General features: G+C 44.0%; 1 protein-coding gene across 3 annotated transcripts in view; it reads left to right on the top strand.

The window, feature by feature from the left end:
• GPC5 (glypican 5) overlaps positions 1 to 16,879 on the top strand; it is a 770,806-nt gene that overhangs the window by 624,915 nt on the left and 129,012 nt on the right. The window lies entirely within an intron of this gene.

Genomic DNA, 16,879 nt, shown 5'->3' with positions numbered 1-16,879 from the left:
AAAGCAGTAGAGCAGCCATTCAAAATATGTGTAACTATTTCAGAAACAATTGTACTACCTTTTGAATATATTATACTCCCTATTTAGATATAAATGTGTAGATATTGTATATATATAGGCCTGTATAGATAAAAAGGTAGTATGACCTGTGATTGTCACACTATGCATAGACTAAAAGGAAAGACATGGAGAATAAATCAGCTGATTCAGTGGAACTGAGTTTATTTCTCAGTGAAGATATATGCATGCTTGTTGATTCAGCCAGTCAGGACAATATATCAAGCTAAGGCACAAGCCATTCAACTTCATGTCTTCAAAGACGTAAGTGATGAGAAAAAAGTCTGTTTCTCTAGCATATGTAAAAATAAACATTAAATTAAAAAATAAACTTGAGAAATCAATTGGTATAATGTTTTATATTAAAAAATATAAAACTGCAATATTTCTGTTGCAATAAATTAGATAAAAATAATTTGATTGTCTATAGTTATTTATGCTTTAATTTTCATAGATAGATGTTACTCTAGAGACAAAAACACTTCTTAAAGCAATTTAATTTACAAATCATGTTCATATCTCTTCTGAAGTCTACCTGTAGCAAGACTACATGCTCAGTCAGCTCCATCAAATGCTGCACAATGAACCTGCTTTATGTTGCGTTGTTCCTCACGTAGAAACAAATAGAGATGGACCTTTTCACTTCTTAGGACACTATGTCTGGTGGTATCTAAATTTGTTAATGTGGAATGGATGGAACTGAGCCAGAAACTTTCTTTGGTGCCCATGAAACACAGCTTATGACTCTTGTCTCTGATACACACTTAAAAAAATATCATATTTTTGAATGTACCATATGCACGTGTACAAACCCAAAAGGTCAAGTATGTGCCTGGAAAATAGCAATTATGTAAATTTTGCAGCTTGTATCCATCTAAATAATGTGTATCTTGGGGATACTCTGAAAAAAAAATATATCATTTTTTTTCTCAGTATTATGCAAACTCCCAAGTCAACATATGGTGCTATTCTACAGAGTCTTAAGCTTTGTATTTTCTGAGCTATAAAAGCAGATAAGCACCTCTAAGGACTGAGATATTCTGAATTGCAGAGATATTCTGAAATCAAATGTTGTTTTAACAACAGAAAAAAAAAAAAAAAGGAACTACAAATAGAATTATAGACTCATAGAATATCCAGGTTGGAAGGAACCCAAATGGGTTATTGAGTCCAACTCCTAGCTCCACCCAAAAATCTAACTGTATGTCTGAGAGCATTGTCCAAGCAATTATTGGACTCCAGCAGGCTTGGTGCTATAACTGCTTCCCTGGGGAGCCTGTCCTAGTGCCCAACCACCCTCTCAGTGAAGAACCTTTTCCTAACACCCAGCCTGACCCTCCCCTGTCCCAGCTCCATGCCATTCCCTCAGGTCCTGTTGCTGTCCCCAGAGAGCAGAGCTCAGCGCCTGCCCCTCGTGAGGGAGCTGCAGGCCGCCATGAGGCCTCCCCTCAGCCTCCTCTTCTCTAGGCTAAACAAACCAAGGGACCTCAGCTGCTCCTCATATGTCTTGCTGTGTAGAATATTCACCATCTATATAGCCCTCCTGTGGATGCTAATAGTTTTACATCTTTCTTATGTTGCCAGGGCACACTACTGTAACCTGTGTGAATACAGGTAAGAGCAAACCACAGTGCTGCCTATCTGTTTTCATGCAGTTAATTAGACCTATCCAAAAGCTAATATAATATTCATCATACTATGCTTAAAAACAATGTGCTGTTAAAGTAATGATTCTGAGTGTGGTGGACACGTGGTATGTTTTATGTGTGTTTTAATAATACACAGACTGGAACAAACTGTAGTGCTATGAATACACTATCAATGGTTATGATCCTTGTCTGAAGTCAATAGGACCTGGCACTGACACAAATCCCAGCTGCAGGCAGCCCATGTGGAAACAGGATTTTAACTATTAAAACAGGCATAAGAATTCTCTCCTATTTGTAGAGAGAATAATGCTGTAGAGTTAATACTGCTGTAATACTGATATGCAATTGACGTTCATGTGAGTACTCACTCATATCTTCATCCATATCGAGTCACACAACTTTTGTGTTCATTTCTGGATTTCTATTACATGTGCTTGCAGCATTGTTATGCCACCCCCATCCACCGATATATATATATATATATATACTTTTTTTTTTTCTCTCATGCAATTGTACATGGATATGCACTCCCTCATGCACACATGCAAATACAAGAGTGCCTACGAGCCATGGCATGTATATTTACAATAGACCGGAGAAAATGTAAAGAAGCCACACATCCTTAGAAAGGCTGCACAGAAACAAAATGGAAATTATTCTGTAGATGTAATTTTGCAGACCATCCCACAGATTGCTTCACTACTCATTTTTGCTTCCAATATATTTAGAAAAATTATTGTCTGCATGAAATAGAATAGTAACCCTTAGGATTGTTAGCTTCAAGCTCTCATTTTTTTTTTTTTAAATGCTGAAGATGTGGTAATGTATTCTTCTGGTCTGTTTCTTGCATTTTATTTTATTTTTTTTTTTACAAGAAAGCTGCAACCACTTGCATAATAACCACCGGATTTTATTTATATATCATGTAACTACAACAGACCAAAAAGCAGAACATCCTGCTCATTGCAGCCTGAAGTTTGCACACATTTAGAGCCATAGATGTCAATGGCAGACGATATCTGTATGATTTAGATTCAGTTGCTTAAATTCATTCATCTAGTGCTGTTTTTAGAGTCTGTGTGATAGGTCTCTAGCTGCAGAGTGTGGCCCTGACATAACACCTGTTTGATATCTGCCAGCTTTGGGCAGGTGTTTTGGGTACATGGGGTGAACTGCCTGTGTTTAGATGCATAAATCCCATTTGTGGTGACCTGGTTTCATCTTGGATAGAATTAATTTTATTTCTAGTAGTATGGTGTTGTGTTTTGGATTTAGGATGAAAGCAATGTTGATAACACGCTGATGATACGGGGCCTGGAGCATCTTCCCTATGAGGAAAGGCTGAGAGACCTGGGTCTCTCAGAGCCTGGAGAAGAGAAGACTGAGAGGGGATCTTATCAATGTGTATAAATACCTGAGGTGTGGGAGACAGAGGGATTTGGCCAACCTCTTCTCAGTGGTTTGTGGGGACAGGACAAGGGGCAATGGCCACAAGATAGAGCACGGGAAGTTCCGCACCAGCATGCGAAAGAACTTCTTCATGGTGAGGGTGACAGGGCACTGGAACAGGCTGCCCAAGGAGATTGTGGAGTCTCCCTCTCTGGAGATATTCAAGGCATGTCTGGAGGCCTGCCTGGGCAGCCTGCTCTAAGGAGCCTGCTTTGGCAGGGGGGTTGGACCCGATGATCTCTTGAAGTCCCTTCCAATCCCTACAATTCTGTGATTCTGTGATTCTGTGATTTTAATTGTTGCTGAGCAATACTCGCACTAAGTCAAGGACTTTTCAAGTTCTCATACTGCCCTGACAGCAAGGAGGCTGGGGGTGCACAGGAAGGTGTGAAGAGACAGAACCAGGACAGTTGACCCAAACTGGCCAAAGGGATATTCCATGCCATATGACATCATGCTGAACAATAAAAGCTGAAAGTAGTTGTCTGGGTTTGGGGGTGCCATTGCTCAGGGACTGGCTGGGCATTGGTCAGCTGGTGGTGAGCAGTTGCATTGTGCATCGCTTGCTTTGTTTATTCTTTTTGTTGTTGTTATATATATATATTTAATTATTATTCTCCTTTCCTTGCCTTTTTTTTGTTTGTTTTGTTTTCTTTATTTTCTTTCTTATTAAACTGTCCTTATTTCAACCCATGAGCTCTTGCACTTTTCTTTTCAATTCTCTCCCCCATCCCACTGGGGGGGAGGGGTTGGGGGCTGTGTGGTATTTAGCTACCTGCCAGGTTGAACCACAACAATGGCCAGATCTGTCGAGCTATTTAGCCAGAAACTAGCAGCCTGTCCCCAAAGAATTTCACTGTAATGTTCCCCAGTTTGTTCACTTATACACAGTTATAAATAGTTTTTCTTCAAAAGGAACCAAGGCTATGACCATGAGCTTGCAGGCATATTTTATTTTGTTTTAAGTGTTTGTTGTGGTTTAACCCGGCTGGCAGCTAAACACCACACAGCCGTTCGCTCACCCTCCCCCCTCCCTCTCTGGGATGGGGGGAGAGAAACGGGAAAGTGAAGCCTGTGAGTTGAGATAAAGACGGTTTATTAAGACAGGAAAATAATAATAACAATAATAATAATAATAGTGATAATGGTAATAGTATTAACAATAATAATGTGTAAGAAAACAAGTGATGCACAATGCAATTGCTCACCACCCGCTGACCGATGCCCAGCCTATTCCCGAGCAGCCGGCCCCCCCACCCCGGCCAGCCACCCCTATATATTGTTTAGCATGACGTCAGATGGTATGGAATACCCCTTTGGCCAGTTTGGGTCAGCTGTCCTGGGTCTGTCCCCTCCCAGCTCCTGCTGCACCCCCAGCCTGCTCGCTGGCAGGACAGAGCAAGAAGCCGAAAAGTCCTTGGCCTGGTGTAAACACTGCTCTGCAACAATTAAAACATCAGCATGTTATCAGCGCTCTTCTCATCCTAATCCAAAACATAGCACCCTACCAGCTACTATGAGCTACTTAACTCTGTCCTAACTGGAACCAGGACAGATATCCACCCCTTATTCCATACCATTTATGTCATGCTCAGGTTACACTCTGTCCAATACATTCTAATTAATCACCATTTTCATCTATGATATATAGCAATCATGGTAGTGATGACATACATTATTATATAATAATTAACATACTACAATTCAACTCATGGGCTATTCTCACCCAGTATCAAATCCCCTTGAGGTACACACCGGACCTCCCCATTCTTTTGCATTACCCACCAAGTGCATCCAGGTCCCTGAGCAAAAGCAATTCCACGAATAGGTTTGCCTTTTCCTGAGGCAGGAGTAGCCCAGACTGTTTTACCCAGCATGTTTCTTACGTGCACTACAGGAACTTTATCCCCTTCTACAGTGCGTAACAGGTTTGATTGGGCAGGTCCAGCTCGGTTGGCAGATCCCCTGGTATTGACTAACCAGGTGGCCTTTGCCAAATGTGTATCCCAATTTTTGAATGTCCCAGCACCCATTGCTTTCAGTGTAGTCTTCAACAGTCCATTGTATCGTTCAACTTTTCCAGAGGCTGGTGCATGATAGGGGATGTGATACACCCACTCAATACCATGTTCTTTGGCCCAAGTGTCTATAAGGTTGTTTCGGAAATGAGTCCCGTTGTCTGACTCAATTCTCTCTGGGGTGCCATGTCGCCATAAGACTTGCTTTTCAAGGCCCAGGATAGTGTTCCGGGCGGTGGCATGGGGCACAGGATATGTTTCCAGCCATCCGGTGGTTGCTTCCACCATTGTAAGTACGTGGCGCTTGCCGTTGCGGGTTTGAGGGAGTGTGATGTAATCAATCTGCCAGGCCTCTCCATATTTATATTTCAGCCATCGTCCTCCATACCAAAGAGGTTTTGACCGTTTGGCTTGCTTGATTGCAGCACATGTTTCACAGTCATGAATAACCTGTGCTATAGTGTCCATGGTCAGGTCCACCCCTCGATCACGAGCCCATCTGTAGGTTGCATCTCTACCTTGATGGCCTGAGGTGTCATGGGCCCATCGGGCTATAAATAATTCACCTTTATGTTGCCAGTCCAGGTCCACCTGAGCCACTTCAATCTTAGCAGCCTGATCCACCTGCTGGTTGTTTTGGTGTTCTTCAGTAGCCCGATTCTTGGGCACATGAGCATCTACATGGCGTACCTTTACAACCAGGTTCTCTACCCGGGCAGCAATATCTTGCCACAATGCCGCAGCCCAGATGGGCTTGCCCCTGCGCTGCCAGTTGTTCTGCTTCCATTGCTGTAACCACCCCCACAGGGCATTTGCTACCATCCATGAATCAGTATAGAGATAGAGAACTGGCCACTTTTCTCGTTCAGCAATATCTAAAGCCAGCTGAATGGCTTTTACTTCTGCAAACTGACTCGATTCACCTTCTCCCTCAGCAGCTTCTGCAACTCGTCGTGTAGGACTCCATACAGCAGCTTTCCATCTCCGATGCTTCCCCACAATACGACAGGACCCGTCAGTGAACAAGGCATATTTCTTCTCATTTTCCGGTAGCTTGTTGTACAGGGGGGCTTCTTCAGCACGAACCACCTCCTCCTCTGGTGATATCCCAAAGTATTTGCCTTCTGGCCAGTCCATAATCACCTCCAAGATTCCTGGGCGACTGGGGTTTCCTATTCGAGCCCGCTGAGTAATCAGTGCAACCCACTTGCTCCATGTAGCATCAGTTGCATGATGCGTAGAGGGGACCCTTCCTTTGAACATCCAGCCTAGTACCGGCAGTCGGGGTGCCAGGAGGAGCTGCGCTTCAGTACCGACCACTTCCGAAGCAGATCGAACTCCTTCATATGCTGCCAATATCTCCTTTTCAGTTGGAGTATAGCGGGCTTCAGATCCTCTGTATCCCCGACTCCAAAACCCCAGGGGTCGACCTCGAGTTTCCCCAGGTTCTTTCTGCCAGAGGCTCCAGGTGGGACCATTCTCTCCGGCTGCGGTGTAGAGCACATTCTTTACATCTGGTCCTGTTCGGACTGGCCCGAGGGCTACTGCATGAACTATTTCCTGCTTAATTTGTTCAAAGGCTTGTCGTTGCTCAGGGCCCCATTCAAAAGCATTCTTCTTACGGGTTACTTGGTAGAGCGGGTTTACAATCAGACTGTAATTTGGAATATGCATTCTCCAAAACCCCACGACACCTAGGAAAGTTTGTGTTTCTTTTTTGCTAGTTGGTGGAGACATAGCTGTTATTTTGTTGATCACATCCATTGGGATTTGACGGCGTCCATCTTGCCATTTTATTCCTAAAAACTGGATCTCTCGTGCAGGTCCTTTAACTTTATTCTGTTTTATGGCAAAACCGGCCTTCAGAAGGATTTGGACTATTTTCTTCCCTTTCTCGAAAACTTCTTCTGCAGTGTCACCCCACACAATGATGTCATCGATGTACTGCAGGTGTTCAGGAGCTTCCCCCTGCTCCAGCGCAGACTGGATCAGTCCATGGCAAATGGTAGGGCTGTGTTTCCACCCCTGGGGCAGCCGATTCCAAGTATATTGGACTCCCCTCCAAGTGAAAGCAAACTGTGGCCTGCACTGTGCTGCTAGAGGGATGGAGAAAAATGCATTAGCGATATCAATTGTGGCATACCACTTGGCTGCCTTTGATTCCAGTTCATACTGGAGTTCTAGCATGTCCGGCACTGCAGCACTCAGTGGTGGCGTGACTTCGTTCAGGCCACGATAGTCCACTGTTAGTCTCCACTCACCATTAGACTTTCGCACTGGCCATATGGGACTATTAAAAGGTGAATGAGTCTTGCTGATCACTCCTTGGCTCTCCAGTTGACGAATTAGCTTATGGATGGGACTCAGGGAGTCTCGGTTGGTGCGATATTGCCGCCGGTGCACAGTTGTGGTAGCGATCGGCACTTGCTGTTCTTCAACCCTCAGCAACCCCACAACAGAAGGGTCCTCTGAGAGACCAGGCAAGGTAGACAACTGTTTAATGTCCTCTGTCTCCGAAGCAGCTATGCCAAAAGCCCAGCGGAACCCTTTTGGGTCCTTGAAATATCCTCTTCTAAGATAGTCTATGCCAAGGATGCACGGAGCATCTGGGCCAGTCACAATACGGTGCTTTTGCCACTCATTACCGGTTAGACTCACTTCAGCCTCCAATACAGTTAACTGCTGGGATCCCCCCGTCACACCATAAATACAGATGGGCTCTGGCCCTTTATAGCTTGATGGCATTAGAGTACATTGTGCACCGGTGTCTACCAAAGCCTTATACTTCTGTGCGTCTGACGTGCCAGGCCATCGAATCCACACAGTCCAATAAACTCGATTGTCCCTTTCCTCCCCCTGGCTGGAGGCAGGGCCCCTCTAGTCCTGGTCAGAATCTTCATTTCTGTGTTTAAAGGACTGCCTGCTGGAAGTTGGAGCAGCAAACCTTTCAGAGAACTCCTTTTTCCCAATTGTTTTCCTTTGCAATTCACGTACCCGTGCCTCTAGGGTCGCAGTAGATTTTCCATCCCATTTTCTCATGTCCTCTCCATGGTCACGTAGGTAAAACCACAGGGTGGCGCGGTGTGTGTGCCCACCATATTGTCTTCCTTGCATAGATGAACGTTTACCCCTAATAGCTGAGACACTGGTTTGTACAGGTGGGGAGGAAAATAAACTCTCTTTAAGTTGGTGGATCTCTTCAGAAAGTTTCTCCAAGGTATTCTCTTTTAGCTGGTGGACACTAGTTCGTTCAGGTGAAGGGGAAGATAATCTTTCTTCAAGTTGGTGGATCTTTTCAGAAAGTTTCTCCAAAGCATTCTCTTTTAGCTGGTGGACACTGGTTCGTTCAGGTGAAGGGGAAGATAATCTTTCTTCAAGTTGGTGGATCTTTTCAGAAAGTTTCTCCAAAGCATTCTCTTTTAGCTGGTGGACACTGGTTCGTTCAGGTGAAGGGGAAGATAATCTTTCTTCAAGTTGGTGGATCTTTTCAGAAAGTTTCTCTAAAGCATTCTCTTTTAGCTGGTGGACACTGGTTCGTTCAGGTGGAGGGGAAGATAAATTCTCTTTAAGTTGGTGGACCTCTTCAGAGAGTTTCTCCACAGCTGAGACACAGGCCTTTAGGGAAGAGGAGAGATTTCCTTCGTACTGCCGGAGTATTTTAGTCACTTCATTCACTGTGGGATTCTCCTCCGTTTTCCAGGCTAGTATTGCCAATGAGTTGGCATATGATGATGGGGCACTCCGTACAAACTTCCGCCACATGGGTGGTGTACACTGGACTGCATCTGGATCTGTGGATGTTTGTGCGTCATCTAGGTCCTTATAAATTACTTCCCGTACGGCCAATTCCCTCAGGTACTGAATTCCCTTCTCCATGGTGGTCCATTTGCTTGGTAAACATACAAGTTCTTCCTTGAAGAGATACCTTTCCTTCACAGCTGACAGGAGACGCCTCCAGAGGCTGCGAGATTGTGCTCCATCTCCAATTGCTTTGTCAATGCATGCGTCCCTAGCAAGGGATCCCAGCCGCCTGGCTTCCTTGCCCTCCAATTCCACATAATTGGCTCCCGTGTCCCAGCACCGGAGCAGCCAGGTGACAAGCTGCTCGCCTATACAGCGACCAAAATCTTTTCGCACATCTCGTAGCTCACGCTGGTATAGAGTCCGGGTAATTACTGTTGATTTTCCGACATCCTCATCCTCATCTTCAGTCTCCTGCACCTTTGATGGCTGGTATGGAGTCCGGGTAGTTACTGTTGATTTTTCGCCATCCTCATCCTCATCTTCAGTCTCCTGCACCTTTGATGGCCCAGCCTCGTCTTCACTTCGCCCAGACTTAGCAGAAGACTGTCTGCGTTTTAAACGACCTGAGCCTCTATACCATTTTTTCACCTTGTCTACAGGGGCAACTTGCACTGCTACAGCTCGTTTCTCTGACCCAGCCACAGGGTCTGCCACAGGGGTTGGAATACCCTCTGCGGGGTCAACTTGCACTGCTACAGCTCGTTTCTCTGACCCAGACACAGGGTCTGCCACAGGGCTTGGAATACACTCTGCGGGGTCAACTTGCACTGCTACAGCTCGTTTCTCTGACCCAGACACAGGGTCTGCCACAGGGGTTGGGATACCCTCTGCGGGGTCAACTTGCACTGCTACAGCTCGTTTCTCTGACCCAGCCACAGGAGTGGGAGCAGCTGCAGGAGCTGGGGCAGCTGCAGGAGCTGGAGCGGCTGCAGGGGCTGGAGCTGGAGCGGCTGCAGGAGCTGGAGCTGGAGCGGCTGCAGGAGCTGGAGCTGGAGCGGCTGCAGGAGCTGGAGCTGGAGCGGCTGCAGGAGCCGGAACGGCTGCAGGAGCTGGAGCTGGAGCAGCTGCAGGAGCTGGAGCGGCTGCAGGAGCTGGAGCTGGAGTAGCTGCAGGAGCTGGAGCTGGAGCGGCTGCAGGAGCTGGAGCGGCTGCAGGAGCTGGAACTGGAACGGCTGCAGGAGCTGGAGCTGGAGTAGCTGCAGGAGCTGGAGCTGGAGCGGCTGCAGGAGCTGGAGCTGGAGCTGGAGCGGCTGCAGGAGCTGGAGCTGGAGTAGCTGCAGGAGCTGGAACTGGAGCGGCTGCAGGAGCTGGAGCTGGAGTAGCTGCAGGAGCTGGAACTGGAGCGGCTGCAGGAGCTGCAGCTGGAGCGGCTGCAGGAGCTGGAGCTAGGTTGCTAATAACATCAATTGCAGCTCGATAGGCACAAGCCAGACCCCAGCACGCTACAGTGATTTGTGTCACTTTGGAACTGCCAGAGTCATGACACCTTTTTTTCAAGCATTCTGCCAGCTTTTTAGGATTTTGCAGTTGTTCAGGGGTGAATGTCCAAAACACTGGAGGTGACCACTGCTCTAGAAACCTGCCCATATCCTCCCACACTCCCTGCCACTCGCAACTATCCCGCCTCAAGACAGATCTCCGGATGAGATTCCTAAGTAGTTGTTTAACCCTCCACAAAATCTGAAGCGCATTCAGGAGACATAACAACAAGAGCAGGCTGGTCTGAGTATCCCAAGGATATTCAACATCTCGGAGAACCACCGTAACTAACTCGGGGGATAAGAGGGTGGTGGTGAAGGAGAAAGGGAGAGTGAACAGGTAGGGAAACATGTCTTCCCCTGTCCCCTTCACAGATTGGCTCCCTAACGAAAACAGGCAATAGGTGTAATTGCTAATAGTTTCCGAGATATGGGTTCCAAAGTATAGAGTCGACGTCAGTGCTGAGTACAAATACCAGGTTAAAGTCGTGACCAGATATTTCATCATTTCATAAGCCATTGTTACACCGCACAGTACCATAACAATCTTAAACCAGGGCCCGGAAAGGATAAACAGTGCAACAGGGAGCACATACAGAAAGTAACGCACCATAAAACTCAATTTGGAATACAGGTACAGCAGACTGGAGATTAAGGCAATCAACATCGTGACTAGCAACTATTAAGCAGGTCCAATACTTATACCAATTTTAGTTTAACACACTCTGGTCAGATTTGTCGATATCTCAACCCTTCGGGCCCCACGTTGGGCGCCAAAAAGACTGTTGTGGTTTAACCCGGCTGGCAGCTAAACACCACACAGCCGTTCGCTCACCCTCCCCCCTCCCTCTCTGGGATGGGGGGAGAGAAACGGGAAAGTGAAGCCTGTGAGTTGAGATAAAGACGGTTTATTAAGACAGGAAAATAATAATAACAATAATAATAATAATAGTGATAATGGTAATAGTATTAACAATAATAATGTGTAAGAAAACAAGTGATGCACAATGCAATTGCTCACCACCCGCTGACCGATGCCCAGCCTATTCCCGAGCAGCCGGCCCCCCCACCCCGGCCAGCCACCCCTATATATTGTTTAGCATGACGTCAGATGGTATGGAATACCCCTTTGGCCAGTTTGGGTCAGCTGTCCTGGGTCTGTCCCCTCCCAGCTCCTGCTGCACCCCCAGCCTGCTCGCTGGCAGGACAGAGCAAGAAGCCGAAAAGTCCTTGGCCTGGTGTAAGCACTGCTCTGCAACAATTAAAACATCAGCATGTTATCAGCGCTCTTCTCATCCTAATCCAAAACATAGCACCCTACCAGCTACTATGAGCTACTTAACTCTGTCCTAACTGGAACCAGGACAGTGTTCTTCAATGAAATGTCGTAATGTCTTGCAAGGTTTTATCCAAACATTTTATCTTTCCCCATTTATGATAGATTCTCTTATATAGAGAGCTTTAGTGCTTTCAAGGAAAAGAAACAGAAGAATATTTTCATCTCAAGTCTTTGTTAGGTGCATAAGACTAACAGTAACTCATCTTTGTTTTAATAAAATACCTAATCAGAGTTGTGCCCATGTATAGCCACATCCAATCTGTATAACATTTCCAAGGGGCTCATCGATAACAAGACAAGAATCCCACACAGGTTTGTCTGAGAAGCAGAGGAGAGGCAGCGTGTTGTTGAGAAAAAGGGAAAATTATTGAACGCAGGGAAATCCAGAAAGTCTGCCCCTGCAGAGCCAGCACTCCTAAGACTAGGTTCCGTGCCAGCTAAATGACTTCTGCAAATGTAGCTCTGAATATTTAAAGGGATTGTGATCATACAGTTTTAAAAAACATGGAGTATATTTGATTTTCAAATGGACGGTGAAAAAAATCAAATGATCTTTTATTTTGTCAGTGCATCTGGTATTATAGCAGACTGTTCCTGTTACTTGCTTAAAAATACACTGTTGGAGCAGGTGCTAAAGAAATATGTGTTCATTGTGGCTTTAAAAAATAAAATATAATTCTGAGTGTAGTACGCTCAGGCACTAAAATATTATAGAGCTTAATTTTTTATAGGTATCACTTCATCATAAGGTAAATCTTTGTTTGGCATGCTCATTTGCATTTCAATGTCTCTATGTTTCCAAATTATTATCAGACTTCTCTTGCAAGCAATTTATTGTATCACTTGATGCCTTATCAGAAATCCTAAAAATAAATGCACTAAGAGAGTGATGTAGTGTCTTAGTATCTACAAAAAGAATAGTGCATGTAAATATTTCTGTGTCTAAAATGAAATAAAGAACAGACCAAATATATAGTCCTTGCACAAGCCAAGAATTTTTCTTGAAAATGTTTTCATATATGCTTAGCAATACTAACAGAATAAATGTTTATTAACTACTCAGGATTAATTATAATGGTGAATTTGAAGATTCCATTTTGAGCAAGTAGGTTTGAAACAGCATTGTCATGTGTTGTGGTCTAACACTTTCAGGCAGCAAAGTCCCACACAGCTGCTTGCTGACTCCCTCCCATTGAGAAAGGAAAGAGAATTGGAAGGGTAAAAGTGAGAAAACTCATGAGCTGAGATAAAGACAGATTAAAAGGTAAAGCAAAAGCTGTGCATGCCAATAAAGCAAAACAAGAAATTCATTCACTATTTCCCATCAACAGGCAGATGTTCAGCCATTTCCAGAAAAGCAGGGCTCATCACTTGTAACAGTTATTTAGGAATACAAACACTATCAATCTGAATGTTCCCCCCACTGCTTCTTTCCTCAGTTTTTATTGCTGAGCATGATGCCATATGGTATGGGATATCCCTTTGGTCAGTTGGGGTCAGCTGTTCTGGCTAAATCCCCACATGGTGGTTTTACCCTGCTGAGCAGCTGAACTCCAACATATGCACTTCTCACTGCAAACTGCCCCAGCACGGGTCCCCCACGGGTGGCAGCTCCCCCCAGACCCCCTGCTCCTGCGTGGGCTCCTCTCCACGGGCTGCAGCTCCGGCCCGGGGCCTGCTCCTGCGGGGGCTCTCCATGGGCCGCAGCCTCCTCCAGGCCACATCCACCTGCTCCACCGGGGGCTCCTCCACGGGCTGCAGCGTGGAGATCTGCTCCGTGTGGGACCCGTGGGCTGCAGGGGGACAGGGGCCTCTCCACAGGCTGCAGGGGAACTTCTGCTCCAGTGCCTGTGGCACCTCCTGCTGCACTGACCTTGATGTCTGCAGGGCGGGTTCTCACCCCTCGCTCTCCCAGCTGCTGTTGCACAGCAGTTTTTTCCATTTCTTAAATTTGCTCTCCCAGAGGCACAGCCAACATTGATCCCTGGCTTGTCTCTGGCCAGTGTCCCTTTTGGAGCCACTTTTGGACCTTTTGGGCCTTTTCTGGATCTGTCTCTTATCTAACATGGGGCAGAGGCCACCCCTGCAGCCCCCCTGCTACCAAGCCCTTGCTACCCAATACACCACTCCTAGCTTGTTGTGCGCTCCTAGCCTCCTCGCTGGCAGGGCAGAATAAGGAAGGGAAAAGATCTCAATTTAGTGTAAGCCCTGGTCAGCAATACCTGAAACATCAGTGTATTACCAATACTGTTTTTGTCACAAATCCAAAACACAGCACTACATGAGCTAGTATGATGAAAGTAAACTACATTCGAAGCAAAAGCGGTCCATCTTCACACTAACAGATTCAGTGAAGACAGTTTTAAAAAGGGTCTAGATGCTTGTCAGCTTTATTATGTCATGGCACAGTTGTTGCAAGTACAAAACTCAGTGACTCCGTATATGTCCTCTCATATACTTAGATTATGTGTATACATTGCCAATAGATTTATCTGTGGATGTCAGAGTTTGCAGGATCAGAGATTAAAAAGCAGTTGGATAGTTCATTTTATAGAAGATCTTCTTTCTTAACTTCAAGAATAAACTGATGAATTTGTCCTTACTTGTGGATTTAGAGATTTTCTCTCGTTACATTTTAAAAAACTCTTTTCAAGCTACTTCCAAGAAGAGTATATAAAAGGTTAATACAATACTTATTTTTAGATCCACATTCCTATGAAAAAATGGCAATTTTACTGTATTCATTGAGATCTGAAAGCAGATAAATAATGAATAGTTCAAGTGATAATTACCTTATTTCAATATTTACAGAAAACTGGCACTTCATCATCATCAAAGCACATTGAGAATTGTCTTATTATCTACACAAGTGCCTGATTTCTATAAATATTGAAATTTGGTAATTATCTCTAGCACTGTTTCTTCCTTATCTACTTTTCAGAATTGAGCAAATAGAAATATCGTTTAGTCATTAACATTTTTACAAATACATATCTGGTTTCTTTTTAATGAAACTGCATATGTATGGGAGGTAAGTTGCAAAATAAGGTCAGTGGAATAGAATGAAACATCTTTGTATCATATCTATCCAAATGAATGAGCTAAAACCATGTCATTCAAATATCTGGGTTTAGCCTGAGTCCATTTCCTTTTAGGAATGGACTTCACCAACAGTTAGAGAGCCTAACTCTCAAAAAGGAGCCATTGGCATGTATACATCATGAAATGAGTATCTCTCTTTTTTTTTTTTTTTTTTTTTCCCCCCTCTATAGTGCACATTTGAGACAGGCAATATAGTTCCATATGCCCTTCTTTGTTGGGTTAAGAAACCATATAATGTTTCCCAAGGGTGTTATTCCTTGTAAGTCTATTTGGGAGATGGCAGACAGGGCAAGGCTGAATCTGCCTGTATTGTGCAAATCTATTTTCCCCTGACGTTCATCTATAATCACAATGATATGTACCTCAGAAAATCAAGAATAGTTAATCCATAATGTGTATGCATGGAAATCTTTTAAACTCTAATTCAGCACAAAGTACTGTGAAAAATAAATAAATAAAAAATAATAAATAAATAAATAAATAATGGGCCATTGTAAAAGGATTTTTGTATGGACTTTGGGGAACCATCCGTACTCTGGAGATACTAACTACACAGTTTACTCCACACAGGTATAAACTGCAGTATGTTGCATTCAGAGAAAGAAGGTTTCAGTAGATCCATCCATTGTCCTAACTTCAAAATTTCTTGTTCTATCAATTAGTGTATTTGTATATGCTACAGAGTCTACCTCTAGTCTGGAGGAATCTTTAGCCATGCATATAAGGTCAGGGTCAGTGAATGTCCTCAAGCATTGTCCAGTGACTGGCTATAAAACGTATATGTTTGCCTGCTCCCCAACAGGTTTGGCCCATGCTACCTTGCACACTCCTGCACATGCTTAGGCAGGATGTGCAGGGACTACTCCTGAAGGTAATTTCGATGTTCCGGGGAAGGAGAACTTAAGGGAGGGTATAGATGCATTCGCCTCAAGACCAGAGGATGGCCAGTATCTTATTTACTTTTTTTACTTATGCTACACATTGAGTTGTCTTCCTCTTTAACTAGATGCATTGACCACTAAAATTTTTAACCAGATGGGTGAATATTAACCACCTCATTTGGCTTGAGATACTGAGAGACTAGTCTCTCTTTAGCTGCCAATAAAGAGAAGAAACACTCCCAGAGCAAATTTTTTAGCCGAGCTTTATTCCACATTTATCTTAGCATAACATGAACTGTGATGAGAAGTGCTCTTTTCACTGAAAATAGATAGACTCTAAACAGCTAATTGTTATGCAGATGTCGATGATGTATATTATGTCTATTATATATATTCTGAGGGTGGATGAGATGAATCCCACCCCTCAGTGTTTTCTTGGCTTCTGCTTTTATACTCTAAGTCCCAATATGGTACATACTGTCCTTAGAGATGAACACCCTGCATATGCTTCAAATAATTCCTGATCATATGCATTAAAAAGGAGCTCAGTCAATCTGAGCTCTTTTCAAATGTGTTCTTCTCTAAAAAACAAATCACTTCAAATAAAAGAAATACCTGATTATTATTTTTTAACACCTTCTGCCACACAGACATAATAGAAGGACTGTAATGTAGTCACAGCAATGCCAGATGCTATAGAAGTTGAGCATGAAATTATGCCATAATTAAGACCCTACAAATTTACATTGATTCCACACTTCTCTAGGATTCAAGTAGCTACAGACTTAGCTAAGACATGTTTATTTTTGGCATTTGTTATATCTTCCCATTGGAAAGAGCAATGTAAGTAAAAATTCCATTATTCATAACTCAGAGATATATAGACAGTCCAAGCTGTGTAAAGAGATGCAAAAATATGGAGTTATTTTTCCAAACTGCTGTCATAGTGCAAATGAAAAAGAAATCCTAATGTAAAAAAAGTATTGGTGAAACTGGTAATAAAATTCTTGGGTATCCCCTTGATATCATTTAATTTGCAGTCTTCTACTGAGGGAGGGCTGAAAAGGAAGTTATATACTATGTTATATATCAAACAGAAGAT

Source organism: Anser cygnoides, chromosome 1 (genome assembly GCF_040182565.1).
Source record: "Anser cygnoides isolate HZ-2024a breed goose chromosome 1, Taihu_goose_T2T_genome, whole genome shotgun sequence".
Lineage (NCBI taxonomy): Eukaryota > Metazoa > Chordata > Aves > Anseriformes > Anatidae > Anser > Anser cygnoides.
Note: the sequence above shows the minus strand (reverse complement) of the source record. Positions and strands in the feature narration are given on the sequence as shown.